Source organism: Mirounga leonina, unplaced genomic scaffold (genome assembly GCF_011800145.1).
Source record: "Mirounga leonina isolate KUSES-001 unplaced genomic scaffold, KU_Mleo_1.0 Mir_154, whole genome shotgun sequence".
In the NCBI taxonomy this organism is placed as follows: Eukaryota; Metazoa; Chordata; class Mammalia; order Carnivora; family Phocidae; genus Mirounga; species Mirounga leonina.
In genome coordinates this window covers 46,578,175-46,601,900 of record NW_023270389.1, presented here as the reverse complement: position 1 = coordinate 46,601,900, position 23,726 = coordinate 46,578,175, and the positions used below count along the sequence as shown (strand labels likewise).

At 38.5% G+C, this 23,726-nt stretch overlaps 1 protein-coding gene across 1 annotated transcript in view; it reads right to left on the bottom strand.

Annotated features, from left to right (window-relative positions):
- The window catches only part of PLA2G4A (phospholipase A2 group IVA), a 152,648-nt gene extending 142,594 nt beyond the window's left edge, over positions 1-10,054 (bottom strand). The window contains exons 1-2 of the mRNA XM_035010687.1: positions 9,949-10,054; positions 9,784-9,863 (exon numbers count right to left, since the gene is read on the bottom strand). The gene's annotated coding sequence lies outside the window, so the exon portion shown is untranslated. The remainder of the gene's footprint in view (positions 1-9,783; positions 9,864-9,948) is intronic.
- Between the last annotated feature and the right edge of the window lie 13,672 nt (positions 10,055-23,726).

Here is a 23,726-nt window from a genome sequence, read left to right as displayed (position 1 = left end):
TGGTATAGTAGGAATTCAACAGGAGCGAAAGCAAGAAGACCCAATCCCTTCCTACTACATGCTGGAAATCAAGCCAACTTGTAACCATGCCTGCTAGTTAATAATTACCTTAGATAAAAGGATCTGTATTTGATTAGCTCATAAACTTCTATGCACTTTTGTCTTAGGTGCTTTGCTTCTGTTCTGTGTTTTTGCTCAGGGTATTGGTTGTTTATCATAAGCATTTGCTTGCTTGCTTGCTTTCAAAACTCCCACTTTAGAAGAACTCAGCCATTATAGCTTTTCTGAGTTTCCTCCTAGCATTTAGCTGGAGAACACCCACATAACCTGGCAGACTGGTTTTATTTTCGGTTCACATTCTCAACAGCCCTGGACGGGACACAGCATCTTTCTCAGTTTCTCTGTGAACTTGCATTCCCATTCTAGAAATGGCTTTCTTCTCCCGCTCATTTCTCACCATCCCTCACCGTGCCCTCTCAGAGCGGGTGACCTTATCTCCCTTCACTGAGAAAACAGCCCGAGAGGGAAGTTTCTTATCTTCCCACCACCAAATCAGCAAACTCCCTGTACTTTTGGGTTCTCCTCCTGCCACAAAGGAGGCAGAATTCCTCCTCCTGTTAGACACCTGTCCCTCATGTGGCTCTTTGGACACAAAATCCCTCTCTCTTCTGCAAGTACATGATAGTCATGCCTTTCTTTTCTGCACAAAAGGACTTTCTCCTGGATGACCTGACTGGCGAGCCTGTCAGAGTCCCTCTGTTCCATATTCCTTTCCCTCCATGCCTCCATGTTTCTGCCGAGTTTACCAACAGAGCTCTCTAGAGGGTCTGTTGCTCACACTGTATCGGGTCCCCAGACTCCTCACCTCCCATCCACCTGCCACCTTGCTTCCACTTCCTTCACACTCTGTCCCCCGCACTCCACTGAAACTGCTCTTAATCAAGATCACTGGTGACCTCCGAGTTTTCAAATGAAGTCACTTTTCTCTCCTCTGTTTGCCTGGAACCACTTTCCCTCCTTTGTGCCCATGACATCACCCTAATCCCTGGTTTTCCATCCAGCTCCCTTGGTGCTTTTTTGCAGGCTTGGGTACAAATGCTCTGCCTGGAGCCCTCAGCTTGAGCCACACCCTGCTCACTCCATTCACTTCCCACGCATGGCTTCTCATCCCTCCCAGCTCTGCTCACGTTTCATCTCAGTGAACCCTTTCCATCCTTCCCCTCCCCAGGTTATTCCCAACTGTTGAAACCAGGTTGCTTCCTTTATTATCTGTTTATTGTTGGCTTAATTATTGCTTCTCTCCTCCACGAGGGAATGAACCATCCCTGCTTTATTCACCCAGGTATGCCCTAAAGGTTGCACAGTGCCTAGCAAGTAGTCAGTATGAATGAAAACTTCCTGAATTGGTGAAGGAATAAATATGTACCTAGCCCAGTGATCAACAATTCCTGGCTGATATTAGCATCTGGATTTTTTTTTTTTTTTAAACCCAACAGGTAAAATTCTTAAGTGAAAGAGAGAGCACAGATTTTCTAAATTGCTTCCTATAATACCTGTTCTTTTTCTAAGTATTAAAAAAATACATTTTTCCTAGGCACGCTATATACCATATTAATAAAAAGCTGGAAATTATTTTTTCCTCACGGAAAATTGTAATTTATACGAGGGTTCTTTTCACTCTGACAATAGTTCACAAGGTATTACTCAACCAAAGCAATCTGTCACTCTAAAACATAATTTAAACAGTAAGAATTTTTGCAAACACTGAATGGGTCTCACAAAATGGATTCTTTTATTGCTTTTCATCGACAGCAGAGGCATCATTAGTGATGAGGATAAGGAAAAAAATCCCATGTAGCTATTGTGAATTTTATGTATTTTAAATATAAATCCTTGGTAGTCACCACCTCAAAAAAAAAAAAAGGTACCAAGTAGGGGCACCTGGGTGGCTCAGTCAATTAAGCCATCGACTCTGACTCTTGATTTCAGCTTAGGTCAGGATCTCAGGGTCTTGGGATTGAGCCCGATGTCTGGCTCTGCATAGAGTTGGCTTGGGATGGCTCTCTGCCCCTCCCCCTGCTCACACACACACACTCTCTCCCTAAATAAATAAAAATCTTTAAAAAAAAAGTACCAAGTAGTAGATTATAAGTAACCATCTTTTTTTTTTTTTAATTTTTATTTATTTGACAGAGAGAGACACAGCGAGAGAGGGAACACAAGCAGGGGGAGTGGGAGAGGGAGAAGCAGACTCCCCACTGAGCAGGGAGCCCGATGCGGGGCTCGATCCCAGGACCCTGGGATCATGACCTGAGCCGAAGGCAGATGCTTAACAACTGAGCCACCCAGGTGCCCCTATAAGTAACCATCTTAAGACAGTGCAATTAAATTTTTAACCCAGAAACCTCTTTAAATTAGAATGTTTGCTGTGTGGAATCTTCCTGAAGTAAGTTACTAACATCTTCTTCTAAGGATCAAGGATCTAACAATACTTTGGTGTCATTACCTGAACATGAATTCTCATTATATATTGAAAGTAGTGATTTAGAAGACTGTGTCATGAACTGTGGAAAGACTCTACTGTTACCTCTTTAAGATCTAAGTTCGTGACTTCAATCAATTTTAAATCCATCTGCCTTTTCCTCATGACAGTTGAATGGAAAGGAATACAATACCTGTTTGAGGTTTGTGGTATATATAACAAGGGACTGATGGATATTTTTTTTTTAAAGATTTTATTTATTTATTTGATAGAGATAGAGAGAAGGAGAGCACAAGCAGGGGGAGTGGCAGGCAGAGGGAGAGGAAGAGGCAGGCTCCCCGCTGAGGAAGGAGCCCGACGTGGGGCTCGATCCCAGGACTCTGGGATTATGACCTGAGCCGAAGGCAGCCGCCCAACTGACTGAGCCACTCAGGCGCCCCGGGACTGATGGATATTAACAAATCTTAATTACAGATGCAGGTGTCCATACAGCATGTCCTCATAAGTACATGCACCTTTAGGCACTTTTCCCCAAATTGCTTTTCTATAAATTCTTACAAAATTGCTTTAAATTACTTTTCTCAATACTTTCATAATATTGAACCAAATACATGAAAAAAGTCTACAAAATGGATTACTCTTTTGTTTCAATAAATTAAAAATGAGAACCCGAAGGAAACTAAAGATACCGTTGATCTATCTGCCTTCAGCCTACCCCAGGCAGGCATGACCTCTTCTATAATTACGGATCCAGCAGTCAGCAAGAATACCTCCTTCCTTAAGGGGTCTAACATCCCAGTTTATTGTCTCTGTACTGCACTCAACCCGCTCATCTTATTAAAGCTGTGGGCATTCAAGTGTGGAGCAAATTGGAAATGTGTCAATTTACTGACTGAAATGCAGAAGCTATTTGCTGACCCGCGTTTCCAGTGGTACAGCTGCATCCAACAGTCAAACCTGCCCCAGCTCTGCATTAGTTACTATGAAATTATGCATATGCACAATAAGCCATTTTGTAACTAAAGTTGCTTTTCACCCCTGAAAAGGAGTATCTGGTTTACCATAAGCTCCTGGATTGTTTGGAAAGGTAAAATAATGATGATTTTTTTTTTCCTATAAATGATAAATCCAAGGTCAGAGTAACCATTTTGATACAAACATTTTAGGCTGACTTCCAGGATTAATAAGAATGAAAAAGAGCAATAGGCTCTGTAGGTTATACTTAGAATATTCTAAGAGAATGAGCCACTACCAAATCGAAGTAAAACCTTTGGTAAATTTAGTATTTATATAACTCATAGTGTGTCTATTTCATATTTTTGGCTAAAACTTCATATTCTTTATTTTCTTGAAGTGACATATATCCATATAAAATGCTACATAGTTCCAAGACAAGAAATTCTAAATCATACACTACTTTTTCAATCGTTTTTTAAATGTTTGTGCAACTTCCTCTATTATGTTAATCAGTAGCCCAGTTAGCAGAACAATTGAGTTACTATGGAATTGGGATGTGTATTTTCTGGTTCTTTCCCTATAATTTTTCTGATGTTAATAAAAATCAGAATAAGCTGACAGCCTTAATAGCATGCATCAAAACTGAAAATATAACTCAATCAATTAATCACCTGAAGCATACAAAATGCATGAAAATGGAAATTATAAGACTTGGACATTAAACAATTTCACTTTTCTGTATCTTTCTTTTCACATCTGTAAAATGTAAATACCTGCTCTGCTAACTTACATGGTTACTGTGGGAATGAAGTTCTTAAGCAACTTCTTTATAAACCACAAAATACTATGCAAATGAAAGGTATTTTGGGGGGCACCTGGGCGACTCAGTTGGTTAGGCATCTGCCTTCGGCTCAGGTCATGATCTCAGGATCCTGGGATCAAGCCCCATATTGGGCTCTGTCCTCAGTGGGGAGTCTGCTTCTGCTTCTCCCTCTCCCTCTGTCCCTCCCCCTGCTCGTGCTCTCTCTCTCTCTCTCTCTCTCTCTCTCTCTCTCTCTCGCAAATAAATAAATAAATAAATAAATAAAATCTTAAAAAAAAAAAGAAAGAAAGAAAGGTATTTTTGGCCCACTGATATATTTTCCAACTGAGTAATCAAAAAACAAATTGTAAATTAAATAGTAAAATCAAAACCTAAGCAAGATAAGCTAAGTATTATATATACGTGAGTTTTATGTATTATAAGATCATGAAGTTACCCATATGATGGATATTTGTTTTCTAATTCAAAACCCCCTGTTACTTAAAATGCCTAAATTTCCCTGCACACTCCAGAAGTCAAGGGGAAGAAGATTAAGGAAGGGGGATCGGGTCTTCACTACTGCATGCACTGAGAAGAGAATAAACAAGAAAACTGGGTGCAGCCTCTCCTCGCTATCCCAGTGGCTGTCAAACGGGCATAAGGATCACTTAACCAGCTTGCTGAGTTTCTCTCAAGTCATTTGAATTCATTAAATAAGTAATTAGACTAGTAGTGCAGCCTTCCAAATCTGCTTAGGGTGAGCCCTGAATTATTTCATATTTTCATATTTAATAGTTGTACAAAGGGGAGATAAACTGTATTTTCCAAGAATGTTGTAAGGGTCAAAGAGGATCAAAACACAGACTCCCAGAGCAAGAGTAGCAAAATTTTGGCACATCTCTTTTTTTCTCAGGCAGGTGAAGGTATCAAAAGATCAGATCAGGATCTGCTCTATTTTCTGTTCTTTGGAAAGGACTCCAGAACCAACCAACCTTTGGGTTCCCCCAACTGTCATTGCCCTAATCATCAAGGAGTAGGAGATGAAGAGATACTGATAATTAAATTTATTTTCTCTGAGTCGGTTTTTTTTTCTTTCTTTTTTTTTTTTCTAAGATTTTATTTATTTGTCAGAGAGAGAGAGAGCACAAGCATGGGGACTGGCAGGCAGAGGGAGAAGGAGGCTCCCTGCTCAGCAGGGAGCCCGATGTGGGACTCGATCCCAGTACCCCAGGATCATGACCTGAGCCAAAGGCAGACGCTTAACCAACTGAGCCACCCAGGCATCCCCTCTCAGAGTTGTTTCTTGACAAAAACGGACACTATTTTTCTCACAAAACCTTTATAAGGAATCATGTAATCCTTAGTCCTATCTTCATCTTCTCTACATGTCATGAGTCTGGATGTTCCCAGAGCTGTGGGAAATTCTATAAGGGTTTTGGCCCTCTTTGAACCCTCTTCAATTTCTCTGATTTTGTAGACTATGACAGTCTATGAGAACAAAAATGACTTGCTTTAATTTTTCTATGCATCTCACCCAGCTTTAAAGAACAGGCTTCAGGCAAAATAAGAGCAATCTTCCAAAATTGAGAAAAGCAGTATTTATAGAATTTCTGCCTCTGGCTTAACATTTAGCCTTTGATATTGAGACCCCAAACACTTCAAAATTATTGAGGACCTTAAAGGGACTTGGATTATGTGAGTTATTTCTATTGATACCATATTAGAAATTAAAACTGAAAAATAAAATATTTAAAAATCACATTGAAAGAGGCAATTCATAAACATAGACACATTGAGTGGCCATTATAAAATTGCCCAACCTTATTTCTGAAAAAAGTGTAGATTTAAACAAGATACCATTTTATACAACAATTGACTAAGTTTTTGGATCTGTTGTTTGTTCTGTTTGAGTGATTACACAGTGTTAGTGTAGAGAAATTCTACTCTCCTATATGACTTATAAACTGATACAATTTTTCAGGGCACCTGGGTGGCTCAGGTCATGATCCTGGGGTCCTGGGATCGAGCCCCACATCGGGCTCTCTGCTCAGCAGCGAGTCTGCTTCTCCCTCTCTCTCTGCCTCTGTGATCTCTCTCTCTCTCAAATAAATAAATAAAATCTTTTAAAAAATTGATACAATTTTTCTCAAGAGCAAAATGGCAAAAATAATTCCATGACATTTGTTAAATGTTTCTGAGAATCCCCCAAATACTCAATTATTATGATTACTTCTATTTTACAGTTGAGCAAAGAATGGTTTGATAAACAACTGGCTTATGAGCTCACAACTTGTAAGTAGTGGAGCTTTTGTTAAAACCTGGGCATACACTTTTAAGAATCTACCCAAAGGACATACAAAGATGTATACAAACATTTATATAAAGGGTCTTAGCTGAAACATTATTTATAATAGAAGACTAATCCACCTAAATATCCAACAATTTATAATCAGCCAATATAACATTTCCACAGACTAAAAATTACATCATGGTGAGAACCACTCTTGCTCATGGATGGATTGTCATTACTTGCACAGTGCCTGACACATAGTAGGGCCTCAATAATATTTGTTTCAGATATGAATGATTACAAAATTATACACGAGTATAAGAAAATCATGTTTTAACAGAAAATTTCATGACTGAGGAGTAAGCATGTTATAAAAGAGCAAAGAGTAGTGAGTTAAACTAATGAAACAAGGAAGCCATTAGACAATGTGACTTGAATGCCTTGGTGGCCTAGATAAACAAACCAAAATCTAAACCGGTCTAAAAACTAAACCTACAAAATTGAAACATAAGGACAGCCAATCACAAACAGCCAACTAAGCTTTAAACTATAGACAATAATTTCGTTAGGTTGACTCCACTCTTTACAAAAGTCCCTCTCTGGAGATCCTGCCGGGAAGCACTTCTATCCACTTCCCTTTGGCACTGTCCCATTCCAATCGAGTTTTATTCAAATAAACTCTAAAATTTTGATAGGTCTCAGTTTAGCTTTTAACAAATATAATCACAATTTTGTAAAATCTACATGTGAGTGTAAGGATAGAAAAAAGCCTAGAAGTATAAACAGATGTATATACATGAATTTGTGTCTCTTTGTCTCTGTACTGATGCATAATAGTTAATAAATATTTGTTGACTGAATAAATGAATGAATGACATTTTAAAAAGAGTTATCCCTTGAGGGGATTAGAAGTCATTTTTTCCTTTCTTCCTTTGCAATTTTCTATATCTAAGGAAATTTAAACAGTAAGCAGGAATTATCTTTGTAATAAGCAAGAATATTGTAGGGGCGCCTGGGTGGCTCAGTCGTTAAGTGTCTGCCTTCGGCTCAGGTCATGATCCCAGGGTCCTGGGATCGAGTCCCACATCGGGCTCCCTGCTCTGCGGGGAGCCTGCTTCTCCCTCTCCCACTCCCCCTGCTTGTGTTCCCTCTCTCTCGCTGTGTCTCTCGCTGTCAACTAAATAAATAAATAAAATATTTTATAAAAAAAGATTATAAAACAATCCTGCTGGGAAATATTGTTAGGAATTTTGGAATAAAAGCAGTAAATACAGACATCCCATAATCCAATCAAATATAACTTGTATCTTATTGTCCTATTTGTTTTACTTACTGCATTCAGCAATAAAAAATATCAGATGTTACAGAAAAAGGCAAGCTTAATATTGTTCAGTTAGTTATTACAAGGGTTGAGTCAAGAATCTAGGTCACTTGGTTTTCAGGCAAGTAGTTTTTTCCATTACACCAAACTGCTTAGAGTCCCAAAACACTAATGAATAAATGAGAGTATGGGCACTGCAATATTCACCATTCAACAGTTCTTATAAGCAAAAGGATTTGCTAATTATTTGATATGAGCAGAAAACTCCGAAGTTCTAAAAAACACTCCATGTTCATGTGACATGAATTGTTTCAGAGCGTTTGTGATCTTCCTAACAGTGTTTCCAAATCTGTGCCTGTTGGAGCGGCATTCGTGCATTATTCTGGGGAGGGGTCTACAGCTTTCCTAGGATTTGTAAAAGGGTCTGCGACTGAAAAAAAAAAAGTTGCGAATAACTAAAGCTATGAAGTCTGCAAGTGAGAGGAGGGAAACAAACGGAAGGTAAATAAAAGGCTTATGAGAGGAAAGGGAACCTGAGCTAACTCTGTCTTCCTCTTTTTTATTTCTGGAACCTATGTTTTAATACGCAAATGCTTGGTTTCATGATTTTGCTTTCTAAGTAGTGACACCAGGAAAGATACTGATGGGTTAAAAACACAGCCAAATTATCTCTCCGGAATGAACTTTATCAGGTCCTAGGAAATCTATTTAATAATTTTCCTTTTCCTAATTAAACACAAATGCAAAACGCAAATGCAAAATACTTCCAAAGTATGCATCTTTTTAACATTGTAAATCACCACTGGGGTATTCTGCATTTATGTCTAAGTAGAAAAAGGAAAATTATTAAATAGGTTTCTTAGTTTCTTGTCCCATAAAATGTGCTGCCCTTTCAGGAAGTTTGTAAAGCTGCTTTGAACAAACGCAGAATACACACTTCTCTGTGCATTTCACAATTATTGCTTAATTTAAAATTTAACTCTTCCTTGGCTCGAGGACAGAAGCAAATACTTGTTTCCTATCCCAATATCCGGCTCCTCTGGAATAAAATTTAAAAATTCTTCACAGGGTTTGTTTCACTACTATTCCCTGCAAATATCTCTTGGGCCACAATTCCAAATTTCTGCAACAAACAGAAACAAAGCACAACACAAATTCTCCTTGAACTCAAAGGTTATATATGCAAATATCGTTCGTTAAGTGAGAATTGATACCCATCCAAATGAGATGCCTCTAGCATACTCTTCAACCACCTTAGCTGAATAAATGCTTACATCATCAACCCTTGTGAAGAGCATTTCTTGCTCTAGTTTTTGAGATGAAAATCATTCTTTTTAACACTACCATGAACAGAAGTTGTAGGAGCGTTAGATATGTTAATACACTCTTATTTCAAATCCAAATGCCCTTTTAAACTTCTTTTTCTAAAAAGAAATGACCAAAATAGCATTCACACTCAAAACTTAACTTTATTATTCGCTCAAGTCTTTCGCAGCATCTAGTTTGGAGCTCTGATCTCCCAGCCCGTCAAATAACTTAGGGCAGGGCGAGTCAGCATACCAGGTGGTGTACAATTCTCTTTTCTCCATTGTCTTTCTTTTCGCCCAGCACCGCAGCTTATGAAAAACCCAGGAATGCTTTGCATAAGTAATCGTAATGACTTTTTTTTTTTTTAATTAAAACGTCACCGAGGCCCCCAAACTCCATCGCTAACAAGGCCCTGGGGCTGTCAAACAGCGCGCCGCTCCAGTCTGGGCTGGGTCACCACGGGTGGCATCACGTGGAGCTCTAACCGGAGGCACCTCCCTGGAACGCTCGCTTTCTTTCGGGGCTCTAAGCAAGGGAAACAAACACCTGATCGTCCCACCCCCCTGCACCTCCAGACCCCAGAAAGCAAGTGGTATTGTTAGGAAGAAATTAAATTCCCTGACCTGTGTCTCGTTTCCAAAGGGCAGAGGAGACGCAGACTTGGTAAAGCAGTGAATCCCAGGTTTGCCTCCGTCCTTTCTCCCTGCCAAGTAAGATACAAACTTTAAAAAGCGCAGGAGGATGAGGGGAGGGAAGTGGAGCCGGGCAAGAGTAAGTATATTGCTTACTGTTCCCAGAGTTATATGAGATTCTTCTGGCTCCTTTTTGCCTCTGGCTTTCTGTCAGGATCCTTTTTTCCGCCGGGACTGCAGAGAAGTTCAAGTCTAATCCTTGGTAGGCGGGGCTAAACTGTGGGCTGGTTTCCTTTAGACTTTGCAGCTGTTTTTAAGGTGGCATGAAAGAGGAAGAGGGGGGAAAGCAGTGTTCTCCAAGAAGCGGATATCTTAAACGTGAATGTTTACTGATCAGTCTGAAGTCACAAAACGTGCGTAAAAATAATCTGTAAATTAACTGGTGTAAATCACATGGATGCTCCTGGGTGTGCCCGTGTGTGTGTTTGTGTGTGGGAGCACGTCTTGTCCTTAAGCAGTCACTGCTTCCTCTCCAATCCCCGCCAAACAAGTAAGAACAAAGTTGAAAAGATGAATAACCTAGAGCATTTTTGCATTCTTTAAAAAAGCGAAGTTTATAACAAACCCAAAATATAAGCTGTGTACATTTTGAAGATGAAAGATATAAGAGCACTTCAAAAAATCTATTCAAATATTTCCTCCCCAAACTCAAAACACCTGATAACCCAGTGTTTGTAAATTGAAGATTAAAGGCATACCAAAGACTGTAATGCATATTTTGAGATAGGCAAAGATCAAATAACGTTGAATTACAAATTGGCAATACAAATTCAAATACCCCATATCACTGTAATAAAGAAGGTGTACTGTCTAAATTTATCCAAATGCCACTGGATCAGTGTCTTTAAAGATGGACATATTCATTTAGGATAGCTTGTTTTCAAACACAGGATCTTCTAGTTTTGCCTTTAATCGAATACTGAGCACACCTTCCTAGCTCTCTTATAACACTGTCAAAGAAATGTATCTTCTGCAGATTTCATCATTAAGTCTGCTGGATTATCTGCTTTCTGCCACCCAAGAATCAACTCCTTTTATTTTTTTTTCCCCATAAATTCAACCTGGCATATTATAACTCTCTCCTTCCTAAAAAAAACCCTTTAGTGTCTCATGGGATCCAGATCTTTTGGTTTTCAAAGAAGACCCCGAGATTCTTGAAAGGTGGTGTGTGTGAAATAGAGAAGCAGAGAGCACACTGCTATTTTTCACCCCTTCCCCAGATACAACTGGTGAAAGAATATGTTTTGCAAGGCATGTTTAGCCTGAGACTCTGGCAAAGAAAGACTCCCTTTTCATTAGCTTTGTAGTGTTCTAGTCAGTTTGATAATAAAAAATCATAGCTTTCAATATTTGGAGAGGGAGGATTTCTAATATGTTATATATTAAAAATAGAAAAATGTTTTGATTAAAGGCTTTTAAAGAAAAATTCAGTATATGCTATGGCTAGGGTTAAAACATATGGGGAGATGTTTGCCTCTTTCCAAACTTACTAAATGAGACTATCTCCACACTTGTAGTGAATAAAAGCTTCTGCAAGTATGTCTCTCCCTCTCTTCATGTACATTTACTATAGCCATACATTTACATCAATACTTTGACCTGAAAAGTGGAAGCAGTGATTTTCTCTTAACTACTGCTTTCTAGTATGACATAGACCACCTCCCATCGCCCCATTCTGTGGCCTCCAGTTTGGCTCCCTACCCATTTCCCTATTCGCATAGACCCCTAAATGAATGGTATGAGTTCAGATTTACTATCTTTACTTTGTCCCATCTTCTCCAAAATGATATCCGGTATTAGCCTACTGGCTCCAGGGACCTCTGCCTCCACCCTAGGTAAGAGAGACACTGCATTCATAGCCTGCCTCAGTCCGTATGACCAATTAGATCTGAAGACCCCTCTTCCCTGGGCTTGTGATCAATGAAGGTCATTTAGGAGGACTGCATGTGAAACCCCTCTAAAACTGAGGAGTATGGTAGCAGCCTCTTTAAACACAGTCCGTCCTTTTGCATTATTACTAGTCAATGAGTTTCATACCATTTGTTACTAATCAACATCTTAACATTTTAGACTGAGAATAAGTAAGCCCTAATAATAATTAGCACCGGTTAAGTAAGCAAATGGAACAGTCCTAAAACTGGCTGAATTAATTAACAAGGAAGTACCTACTTGTCAAAACCCATGGCTCAAAAAATGGAAAAGAACTTGATGTTGGGGTGCTTGGGTGGCTCAGTCGGTTAAGCATCTGCCTTCGGCTCAGGTCATGATCCCAGGGTCCTGGGATGGAGCCCTGAGTCAGGCTCCCTGTTCAGCGGGGAGTCTGCTTCTTCCTTGTCCTCTGCCCTCCTCAACCTTTCATGCTCTCTCTTTCTTTCTCTCTCTCTCTCATGCTCTCTCTCTCACAGAAACTAATTCTCCTTGCACACCTTTCCCTTAAATTCCACTGAAATCATCTTCATCCTGAAAGTCTTAACTCAATTACCACTTTGTCTGGAAAATTTTTGTACCCACTACCCTTTCTGATATAAATAATCTTTCACTTGAGAAAGAACATTCATTTGAGTGCTAATCAATTTGTATTTTACTTGGCTATAAAAGAAAAAATATTTTATGCTCTATGATGACAGGAAACAAGCCTTCTACATTCTCATCAACCCTTTCCCCCACTCCCCAAATCCACATTACACTAGGAGTTCACAGGATGTTTTTGCATTTGTTATCTATGATAGTGGGTTCAGAGATACCTTAAACCTGACCTTCAGGTAACATTCTACTTGTGGCTGCTATTTTCATCATTATTAAAGAAGAGAAAGTTTAGTTTTTCTACTCTCCTCTCCCACACTGGTAAAATTACTGGTAATATGAAGCTAAACCGAGATTAGGGGTGGAACGGACTCGAATTAAGATATATTTATAATGAGGGGCAGCTGGGTGCCTCAGTCGGTTGAACACTGCATTCTTGGTTTAGACTCAGGTCATGACCTCAGAGTCTTAAGACTGAGCTGGGCGTAGCGCTCCGTGCTCCGTGAGGAATCTGCATGAGATTCTCTCTTCCTCTGCTCCTCTCCCCGACTCACACACACTCTCTCTCTTCAAATAAATAAGTAAACTATTTTTTAAAAAGATATATTTATAATGCATTTAAAAATTACATGTTATGATGAAAGAACAGATCTAGAGAGTATTTATGAGCAATAAGAACTATATTTTAACAGTTAAATATCTACTAGTAATCACCTGTCCTCTTCATGTACATTTACTACAGCCATACATTTACATCAATACTTTGACCTGAAAAGTGGAAGCAGTAATTTTCTCTTAACTACTGCTTTCTAATTGAACATGTTAGGCAGATTATTACTACTTCTTAAAAATGTTTTTCTTTGTAATTTTTTTTTTTTAGATATAGGAAGAGAAATATAAGAAATAAAGCACTGGTAATATTACTGTTACTCTTTATTTTTTTAAAAGATTTTATTATTTTATTTTATTTTTATTTATTTATTTATTTAATTTTTTTATTTATCAAATAAAAAAGCAGAGAGAGAGGTAGAGAGAGAGCACAAGCAGGGGGAGAGGGAGAAGCAGGCTCCCCACCGAGCAGGGAGCCCGATGCGGGACTTGATCCCAGGACCCTGGGACCATGACCTGAGCTGAAGACAGTCGATTAACCAATTGAGCCACTCAGGCGTCCCTCACTGTTATTCTTTTACTCTTTATTCTTCTTTATTGTTTATTTATTTATTCATATATATAAAATAAATAAATAAAATATAAATATTTTTATTTATCTTCTTTATTCTTCTTTATCTTCTTTATCTATATAAATTATTATCTATTCTTCTTTATTCTTTATAGGCTCTATTTATAGAGCCTATAAGGAGCCAGGTAGTTTGTATTATTACTACGTTTACAGTATCATTAATCACTACAATCATGAAATTAGGCATTATTATCTTTATTTAAAATCCTAATATTACATAAGCACAGATTATTAGTAGTGGAGCCAGGACTTCAAACCAAGTCTGTCCAACTCCAAACCCCACAATTTTTCCAGTATGTCATACGATCTCATAGCAAGTGTTGTTTGACCATCTTTTCAGCTTTGTCCCAAGCCAATCAAATCTCTGATAGTGGTGGTGGTGAAGCCATTGGTAGAAAATGAAACCTCGAAGTGCCGAGGCTAGAACCTTCCACCATTCTCTTCCTCATCAGCCATGGTTACTCTCTTGCCTATCCTTCCCACCCCCCACTCCTTCATTCATCATTGGGTTTCTATATTCAAAATTTTTATATCTACATTTTCCTTTTCATTTTGCTGTGAAAATGTTAATTTATACCCTTGCATTGCTATTACTTACATATACTATCATACGGGACTCTTGCATGTCCTTTCCCCTCTTAAAATCATCCTAGAGTTGCGGCACCTGGGTGGCTCAGTCGGTGAAGGGTCTGCCCTTGGCTCAGGTCATGAACCCGGGGTCCTGGGATCGAGCCCTGCGCCAGGCTCCCTGCTGCATGGGGAGCCTGCTTCTCCATCTCCTCCCCACTCATGCTCTCTCTCTCTCAAATAAAAAAAATAAAATCTTAAAAAAAAAAATCATCCTAGACTTCATTCCCAGAAAAACTTTACTACAAGTCAAATCATTTTACAGTCAGACTCATACTATGCAGTTTTCTCCACAGCCTATCGACTTATATTCCTATACCTTAAAAATATTTCTTTTTCGGGGCACCTGGGTGGCTCAGTCGGTTAAGCATCTGCCTTCAGCTCAGGTCATGATCCCAGGATCCTGGGATCAAGCCCTGCACTGGGCTCCCTGCTCAGTGGGAGGCCTGCTTCTCCCTCTCCCATCCCCCCTGCTTGTGCTCCCTCTCTCACTGTGTCTCTCTCTGTCAAATAAATAAATAAAATCTTTTAAAAAAAATTTCTTTTTGGGCGCCTGGGTGGCTCAGTCGTTAAGCATCTGCCTTTGGCTCAGATCATGATCCCACGGCCCTGGGATTGAGTCCCACATCGGGCTCCCTGGTCGGTGGGAAGCCTGCTTCTCCCTCTCCCACTCCCCCTGCTTGTGTTCCTGCTCTTGCTCTCTCTCTCTGTCAAATAAATAAATAAAATCTTTAAAAAAAAAAAACACTAAAATTTATCTTCTTTATTCTTCTTTATCTTCTTTTTCTATATAAATTATCTATTCTTCTTTATTCTTTATAGGCTCTATTTATAGAGCCTATAAGGAGCCAGGTAGTTTGTATTATTACTACGTTTACAGTATCATTAATCACTACAATCATGAAATTAGGCATTATTATCTTTATTTAGTAGTTTATACTTTTTCTTTTGTAGATGAAGTAGAAGTGAAAATCAAATTGGGATCCCTTCAGAATTTATCAAGAATTGCAAATTTATCTTGTACAAATGGGATGGATCCTACAGTCAACAATTAATATAACTTAATACATAGTAGAAAATTTTGACTGTAGATAAACCATGTTGAGGAACTTTTGACAAAGCCGAGTTGTCCTAATTCATTTTACCTACTCTGGAAATAATTTAGCAAGTTGTTTTCTGCTCTCCAAGATCCCTCTAAATTTGGTAAAGCAAGTGCATGTCTAGTTTTAGCAATTCTGTCAGAATGGGCACCAGCCCAATTACACAGCTCAGAAACTGACTTGCTGGCACCTGACAGAATTTTTCAAATATTTGTACTCTTGGAATTTAGATGTGCTGATGACCGTGATAGAATCTGAGCCTGTGTCCCTTGCTTTGAAGGTAATCCTGAGTAGGAAGAATTACTACTGCTCAGTGAATGTCCAGAGTTCTTCAAGTAACCGAGCTCTTATAGATGTCAGTAGTGTTTTCTTAAGAGGACCAAGATAGTAAGAGCATTCCTGTATTTGTCTATAAAGGCAGTGACTACACATCTTCATAAGCACTTTTACTATATGATTGTCCAAATATGTTGTCAGGTCCAACAATTTCTCTTTGGAGAAAAATCTGTCTTCCTTCATTCCCAATATATGTATGTCATTGTTCTCTGATTGAAAACACAGCAAAGGGGCACCTGGGTGGCTCAGTTGGTTAAGCGACTGCCTTCAGATCAGGTCATGATCCTGGAGTCCCGGGATCGAGTCCCGCATCGGGCTCCCTGCTCGGCAAGGGGTCTGCTTCTCCCTCTGACCCTCCCCCCCAGGTGCTCTCTCTCTCTCATTCTCTCTCTCTCTCAAATAAATAAATAAAATCTTTAAAAAAAAAAAGAAAAAAAGAAAACACAGCAAAGAATAGCAAGTAACTCTTAATCTTCACCCAACTAACAAAGATAGTCACATATTAGAATTTAGTTTCATTACATGTAATCTAGCCTTTAATCTCAGTTTGTCCCAAATCTGTTTTTTAGGGTAGAGTGAAATTTAGGATAATTCACAACTATAACAAAATTCCAAAAACTGCTATGAGAGAACAAAACACTCATCATAATCAAATCCATTCCAAATTAGCAAAATGACCCAACCGTTTTATTTATATAGATAGGACCATTGAGGAAAACATTGCGGACACACAAAAAATTAAATGTTTCTTTTTTTTTTAAAGATTTATTTATTTATTTATTTATTTATTTATTTATTTATTTGACAGAGAGAGAAAGAGAGAGAGCGAGTGCACAAGCAGGGGGAGCAGCGGAGGGAGAGGGAGAAGCAGGCTCCCTGCTGAGCAAGGAGCTGGATGCGGGGACTCAATCCCAGAACTCTGGGATCATGACCTGAGCTGAAGGCAGACGCTTAACTGGCTGAGCCACCCAGGTGCCCCAAATATTTCTTAATTAATATCCTACTGAGATACTTTCACTGTCCTGAAAATAGCAGACTGGTCCAAAAACTGAATTAAGAAAAGAAAGGACTAGTATCCTAACCAATTGTATGTCCATTCTTGTTTATAACTTGCTACAAAGCACTGCAATATCAAATAATGTTTTATCACTAAAATAGGAAGAAAGAAAAGGGTATGACTATTTTACTCTAAATAGTAGTTCTAGAAAAACAATTTCCCTTTCATTTGGTTCTCTAGATATTTCTATTTTCCTTAACACCCATTCTGATATTTGTAATAAATTCACGGTTTAAGTTATATATGGTCATTTGTTTTGGAATGTTCTACCATCCCTTACACAGCATTCTTTTTGGATATAACATATATTTAATAAATAGCATTCATTCACCCAATAATAGGATTCATTCATTCATTTGATCACTCATTTACAATGATTTTTAAATATCTATACTGGAAGATTCTTTTAAAAATCCATAATTTACTTGGGGAGGCAAAAACTAAATTCAGTAAGCACAGGTTACTACTGATAAACCCATTGGCCAAGCCACTTCATCCCCTGAAAGTAAGAAGCTTATCTGTTGCTTTTGTGATAAAATTGACTCCTGGGAAGACCTGAAAACATAATCCAACTTTACCAAGGGCTTACATAGCCATTCCCCTGCAGTCTTGCCTACTTATCATGCGCCTAGCATATTGTTAGGGACTAGAAAGAGAACAAACACGGGCGCCTGGGTGGCTCAGTTGGTTAAGCAACTGCCTTCGGCTCAGGTCATGATCCCAGGGTCCTGGGATCGAGTCCCACATTGGGCTCCCGGCTCAGCAGGGAGCCTGCTTCTCCCTCTGACCCTCTCTTCTCTCATGCTGTTTCTCTCTCGCTCGCTCTCTAATAAATAAATAAATAAAATCTTTAAAAAAAAAAAAGAAAGAGAACAAACTGGATAGACAAGGTTCATATTTTCATGGAGCTTATATCCTAGTAGACAGGGGATACAAAGAACAAAATAAATAGGATAATGACATCAAAAAAAAAAACTCAACATGTCTAGGAAAGGCCTCTCTGAGGATACATGTCAATGGAGATTTGAAAGATGAAAATAAGCCAATCAGCCATGAAACTGAGTGTAGGAGAAATGTACAAGTTCAGAAACCTGTATTGACGTATGAAATATGAAAGATACGTATGACTGAAAACCATTAAAAATGTCTTGAACAAGAAGTGCTAGAGGGAGGAAACAGAGACAAGGGAGCACTATATTAAATCTGAAAATCCAAATTGGGCTGTGAAACTAGGATTGGAATTTGATGGATTGTTATTAATTTAAGTAGAAAAGGTAAAGGCCAGCATTCCTGGTTCATAGGAGGTACAAAGGCAATTCTAGATGAGGAGAGTTTGTAGGGAAAGCAGTAGGAGGTAAACTTAGAAATGTACGTTGGGGGTTGGGCTTTAAAAATTCTTTAGTAATAGAGAAATTTAGACAATTTTGTGCAATGAATAAGAAATTTCCCAGGCATCAAAGATGGTAGTGGTTAGTTGCCCTGTTTTGTTTTAATTTTGGTAGTTGATTCTTTGTCACAGATGGATGTTGGTCTTTTTGGATCTTAGCAGGGGAATGACACTTTTAAACTAGTATTCTGGAAGACAACAGGATAGATTGAAGAGTAGAGATGGTGATGCAGGGAGAGAGAAGCCAAAGTGATTACTGTGTCAAGAAATGTGGTGTACTCTCCGAGGAAGAGCAGGCCTGTCAGGATGGAAAGGATGGAAGTGGAGGGTTGAAAACATCTGACAAAAGTCAACTGCATGAATAAACCATACCACACACCACATGGTAGGGGAAGATGGCTGAATTAATTAACAAGGAAGAGACTCAGTTCAAAATTAGAGACTTAAATGTTTTACACATTGTGTGTATTGAATAATGTCACATTGAGATTTAAGAGTTAATCTTCAAGTTGCTGCTTACCTCGTGAACTTACATCTGAACAAGTAGTTTATTCTTAGTTGGAATCAGTTTTGCCACCTGAAAGTTGTGGAAAAGAAGTTTAAGAAACAAGGAGATTTGGGATTACAAAACGTGTCTTCTGCTTCTAAGTCCTCAGAGAGGCAGATATGAGTGCTTAAGGAAGAAAGTCTTCCCAGTGTATGGGAGTTGCAGGTGACCTCTGGGATGAACTGGGATCCTGAGAGCATTGCCCCAGCCTACCTTGTTATCATCCCAATAGAAGAATAGAACACCGTGGATCTCAGAGAGTGGGTGATTTACCCAAGATTGAACATCAGAGTCAGAGTTTAAACCAAACCTTTGACCTCAAAATATGTATGTCTTTTTATAGCCATTTCCCATTGCTTATTCACAGGTAAATTAAATGAGCCTGAGAAGTCAAAGAAAAAGCTCCCAAGGAAATAGGAAATGAGAAAGTTTGGAGTTTTTATATATACATGCTTTGTTTTCTTTCCTGCTAAATTATTGTTTTTTAAAAAATTCATATTAAATGGGTCACAAGCTCATTGTTAAACATTTTGAAAATGCACATGTCATCTTATTGTGTTTAGTTCTCCCAGCCGTGGGTATTTTTTCCTTCTCTGTTCCAAATCATGACTTTCTGTTCCACTGACAAAGAATTTTTCAAGCTGCAGGACGACGAAAGCAGTCAGTACAAATCATGGAGATTACTAACCTCAACTCCTTACTTCCCTCCAACTCCCCGCCCAATTATGTTTGCAAAGCTCAAATTCTTCTTCTTTTTTAAAGATTTGATTTATTTAAGAGAGAGAAAGAGACTAGGGGGAAGAGCAAAGGGCAAGCAGACTCCACGCTGAGTGCGGAGCCTATGCGGGGCTCAATCCCACAATCCTGAGATCACAACCCAAGACAAAAATCAAGAGTTGGAGACTCAACCCACTGAGCCACCCAGGTGCCCTTGCAAAGGCCCAATTCTTATAGGGGATTATGAGAGGAAGCAAACATGGAGACAAGGTAGAAAGGATCCAGCTGATTTGTGTACTTAGAGTATTGGTAACCCCCATCCCTCAGATCAAGACTAGGTGGCAAGACTTTTGGGGAATGGCTATCCTGCTATATGGTAGAAGACAATTTGCATAAGATTGGTGATTCATACAATCTAGTAATTCCACTACTGGGTATTTACCCAAAGAAAATTAAAACACTAACTCAAAAAGATGTATGTATATATATCCCTATGTTTTTTGCAGCATTATTTACAATAGATAAGATACGGAAGCAACCCAAGTGTCCATCCATTGATGAATGGATAAAGAAGATGTGATAAATCCATACAATGGAATATTACTCAGCCACAGAAAAGAATGGGATCTTGCCATTTGTGACAACATGGATGGACCTAGAGAGCCTTATGCTAAGTGAAAGAAGTCACACAAAGACAAACACTGTATGATTTCACTTATATATGGAATCTAAAAAACAAAGTAAATAAATAAATGACAACAAAACCCAGAAACAGACCCATAAATATAGAGAACAAACTGGTGTTGCCAGAGGGGAGAGTGGTGGGGAGATGGGCAAAATGGGTGAAAAGGAATGGGAGGTATTAGCTTCCAGTGATGGAATGACTAAGTCATGCGATAAAAGGGACGGCATTGGGAATGTTGTCAGTGGTACTATAATAGTGTTGCATGTGACAGATGGTAGCTACACTCGTGGTGAGCACAGCATAACATAGAGTTTCATATCACTATGTTGTACACCTGAAACTAATGCAACATTGTGACAACTATACTTCAATTTTTAAAAAAGCTGCTAAATGCATTAAAAAGAAGATTGATAATTCAGAAATTCCATTTAAAATTAGGGACTTTTGGGGGCGCCTGGGTGGCTCAGTTGGTTAAGCGACTGCCTTCGGCTCAGGTCATGATCCTGGAGTCCCGGGATCGAGTCCCGCATCGGGCTCCCTGCTTAGCGGGGAGTCTGCTTCTCCCTCTGACCCTCCTCCCTCTCATGCTCTCTGTATCTCATTCTCTCTGTCTCAAATAAATAAATAAAATCTTAAAAAGATAAAAAAATAAAAAAATAAAAAATAAAATTAGGGACTTTTGGGTGTCTGAGGGGCTCAGTCGGTTAAGCGTCTGCCTTAAGCTAAGGTCACGATCCCAGGGTGGGATCAAGTCCTGCATCGGGCTCCCTGCTCAGCAGGGAGTCTGTTTCTCCTTCTGTCCCTCCCCCTGCTCATGCTCGCTCTCCCTCTTGCAAAAATAAATAAATAAAATCTTTAAAACTGGTTTTCTTTTTCATGTATTAATTCTTGAAGTAAATGGCAATTTGAAGATTAAATCTTAGTATTCTTTAATGCTTAATATGTATCTCCATGTATTACTTATGTATTACTACATAGTAATATGTATTACATACTATGTAGAAGGCACAAAAGTCCCTAATTTTATTTTATTTTTTTAAAGATTTTATTTAAATTTTCTAGTGTTAAATAGAGTCATCATGTTGTACATTCCATCCCCAGTACTTATTTATCTTATAGCTGGAATTTTGTACCTTTTGACACCTTTCACCCAATTCCCCCTACCCTCCATCCCCTGCCTCTAGTAACCACAAATTTGATCTCTTTTTCTATGAATTTGAGGGTTTGGGGTTTTTTTGATTTCACATGTAAGTGAGAACATACAGTATTTGTCTTTCTCTGACTTAATTTCACTTAGCATAATGCTCTCAATTTCCATTCATGTTGTCACAAATGGCAGGGTTTCCTTTTTTTTATAACGGAACCATATTCCATTATATATATATATATATGACTCACAACTCATTTATCCATTCACCTGTTGATAGACAACTTAGGTTGTTTCTTTGTCTTGACTATTGTGAATCATGTTGCTACAGACATGGAAGGCAGATATCTTTGACATGGTATTTCTGTTTCCTTCAGATAAATACCCAGAATTAGAATTTACTGGATCATATGGTAGTTCTATTTTTAATTCTTTTCAGGAACTTCCGTACTGTTTCCATAGTGGCTGGACCACTTCATAATCCCACTAACCACGCACAAGGGCTCTCTTTTCTCCACATTCTTGCCAACATTTTTTATTGCTTGCCTTTTTGACGATAGCCATTCTAACAGATGTGAGGTGACGTCTCATTGTGGTTTTGACTTGCATTTCTCTAATGATTAGTAATGCTCAGCACTTTTTCATCTACCTATTGGTCATTTGCATGCCTTCTTCTTTTATTCAGGTCCTTGGTCCATCTTTTAATTAGATTTTTTTTTTTTTGCTATCGAGTTACATGAATTCTTTATATATTTTGGATATTAAGCCCTTAGTAGATATGTGATTTGCAAATAAATTTTTCATTCCATAAGTGGTCTTTTCATTTCGTTAATCATTTCTTTTGTTGTGCAGCTTTTAATCGGATGTATTCCCATTTGTTTATTTTGGAAAAACTCTTCTTAGTATGTTAATAGGTGTGCTAGTGTTACTCCTCTCCAGATTAAGACTAAACTCACAAACTTTCTTATGCCTGCTTTATATAGAGATGGAAATCACATTTTCCTCTTACCAAAGCTCTCTTCCACCATAAGACCTATTATAATTAAGAATAAAAGGAAAAATAAGTCATTACTCATCAGCGTTTCTCACCTCCCTATTACTTCACCCTCTTAATTGTAAAACTAAAAACATAATATCTATGGTATGAAACATTTTCAGAGATGCTTACTGGATCTTTATTTTCTAAATCTTTTCTTTTTTTAAAGATTTTACTTATTAGAGAGAGAGAGAGCATGAGCGGGGAGAGGGCCAGAGGGAGAGAGAGAAGCAGACTCCTCACTGAGCAGGGAGCCCAATGCAGGGCTCCATCCCAGGACTCTGAGATCATGACCCGAGCCAAAGGCAGACGCTTAACCGACTGAGCCACCCAGGTATCCCTTTCTAAATATTTTCAATTTGAACTAACATATATGCAGTGAATTTATTTCATGTGTATGTTCCTTAAAAAATTGCCTCAAATCAGGGAAGTCTTAAAATAGGTTTTCAGTTTCTATTCCTATTCTGAGGTTACTTTTCAGCATCTTTATATGAAAGCACGATGACTCATCAGAATTGTGTTGTTTCTTCCAGGGGTATATTTACAAAGCTAGTAGCCATCAAGCAAAAGGAATATTCTGAGAAACATTTGCCCTCCTTCAGTGAATAAGCAACTAATCATGCTTTGTCAGAGGTTAAGTCTTCTTCTGGTCTATCCTAAAAGGCACAGCTGTGGAATTAAAGTGTATTTCAACTCTTAAAGGACCTTGGATATAATTAGTTCAAGGATAAAGGCCATACCAGTTTTTATCCTGTCTCTGTGATAGGTGGAGCTAAGGTTTACAAAATTAAGTCTCTGGGAAATTGTGAATGTGACAAAAGGTTATAGTTTTGTGGACAAACTAGAAAAATAAGGAAAATCATATGCACAAAAATGTTACTATCCTTCCAGGGAAATTAGAAGGCTTACCATTTATTGTGAAATTATATTCTTCTGAAATTATGATGTTAAAATGGCATTCCAAATTTTTATTCAGGTTATTGGGTTTGTTGGGGTTTTATTTTTTTTTTGGTTTTAAAGAGAGAGTGGAGTGATTTCCTGATCCCCGATATTCAAGTTTGGGAACCATGATTTTTCAGAAAGGCTAGGGAACCTTGCTCTTGTTGCCTTTCCAGCTGTACAAATGTTTGTCATCTCATAACAAGGGTTATCATTAAGGAGGAAAACTTCACCAGGCTGCCTAATAATGTGATAAACCATTATCCTAAACTTCTCCCTGTTCTTTCTTCAGTTAATGCCATCTCCCAAGTAGCACGTCTTTACCGCCTAGATTTAGGGCAAGTAGACATTATTTTCTGTGAGGCTACATGTATACACATGTACATTTCCCACTCTCACTCTTTCCCTTCCAATAGCAGTTACCATGATCATGATCATTTCAGTACACAAATCTTTCATCACTTCCCTTCAGTGGCTCCCTGCTTCCTTTGGGATGCTACCCGTTCTCTTTGATATGGTCTCAAAATATCTTG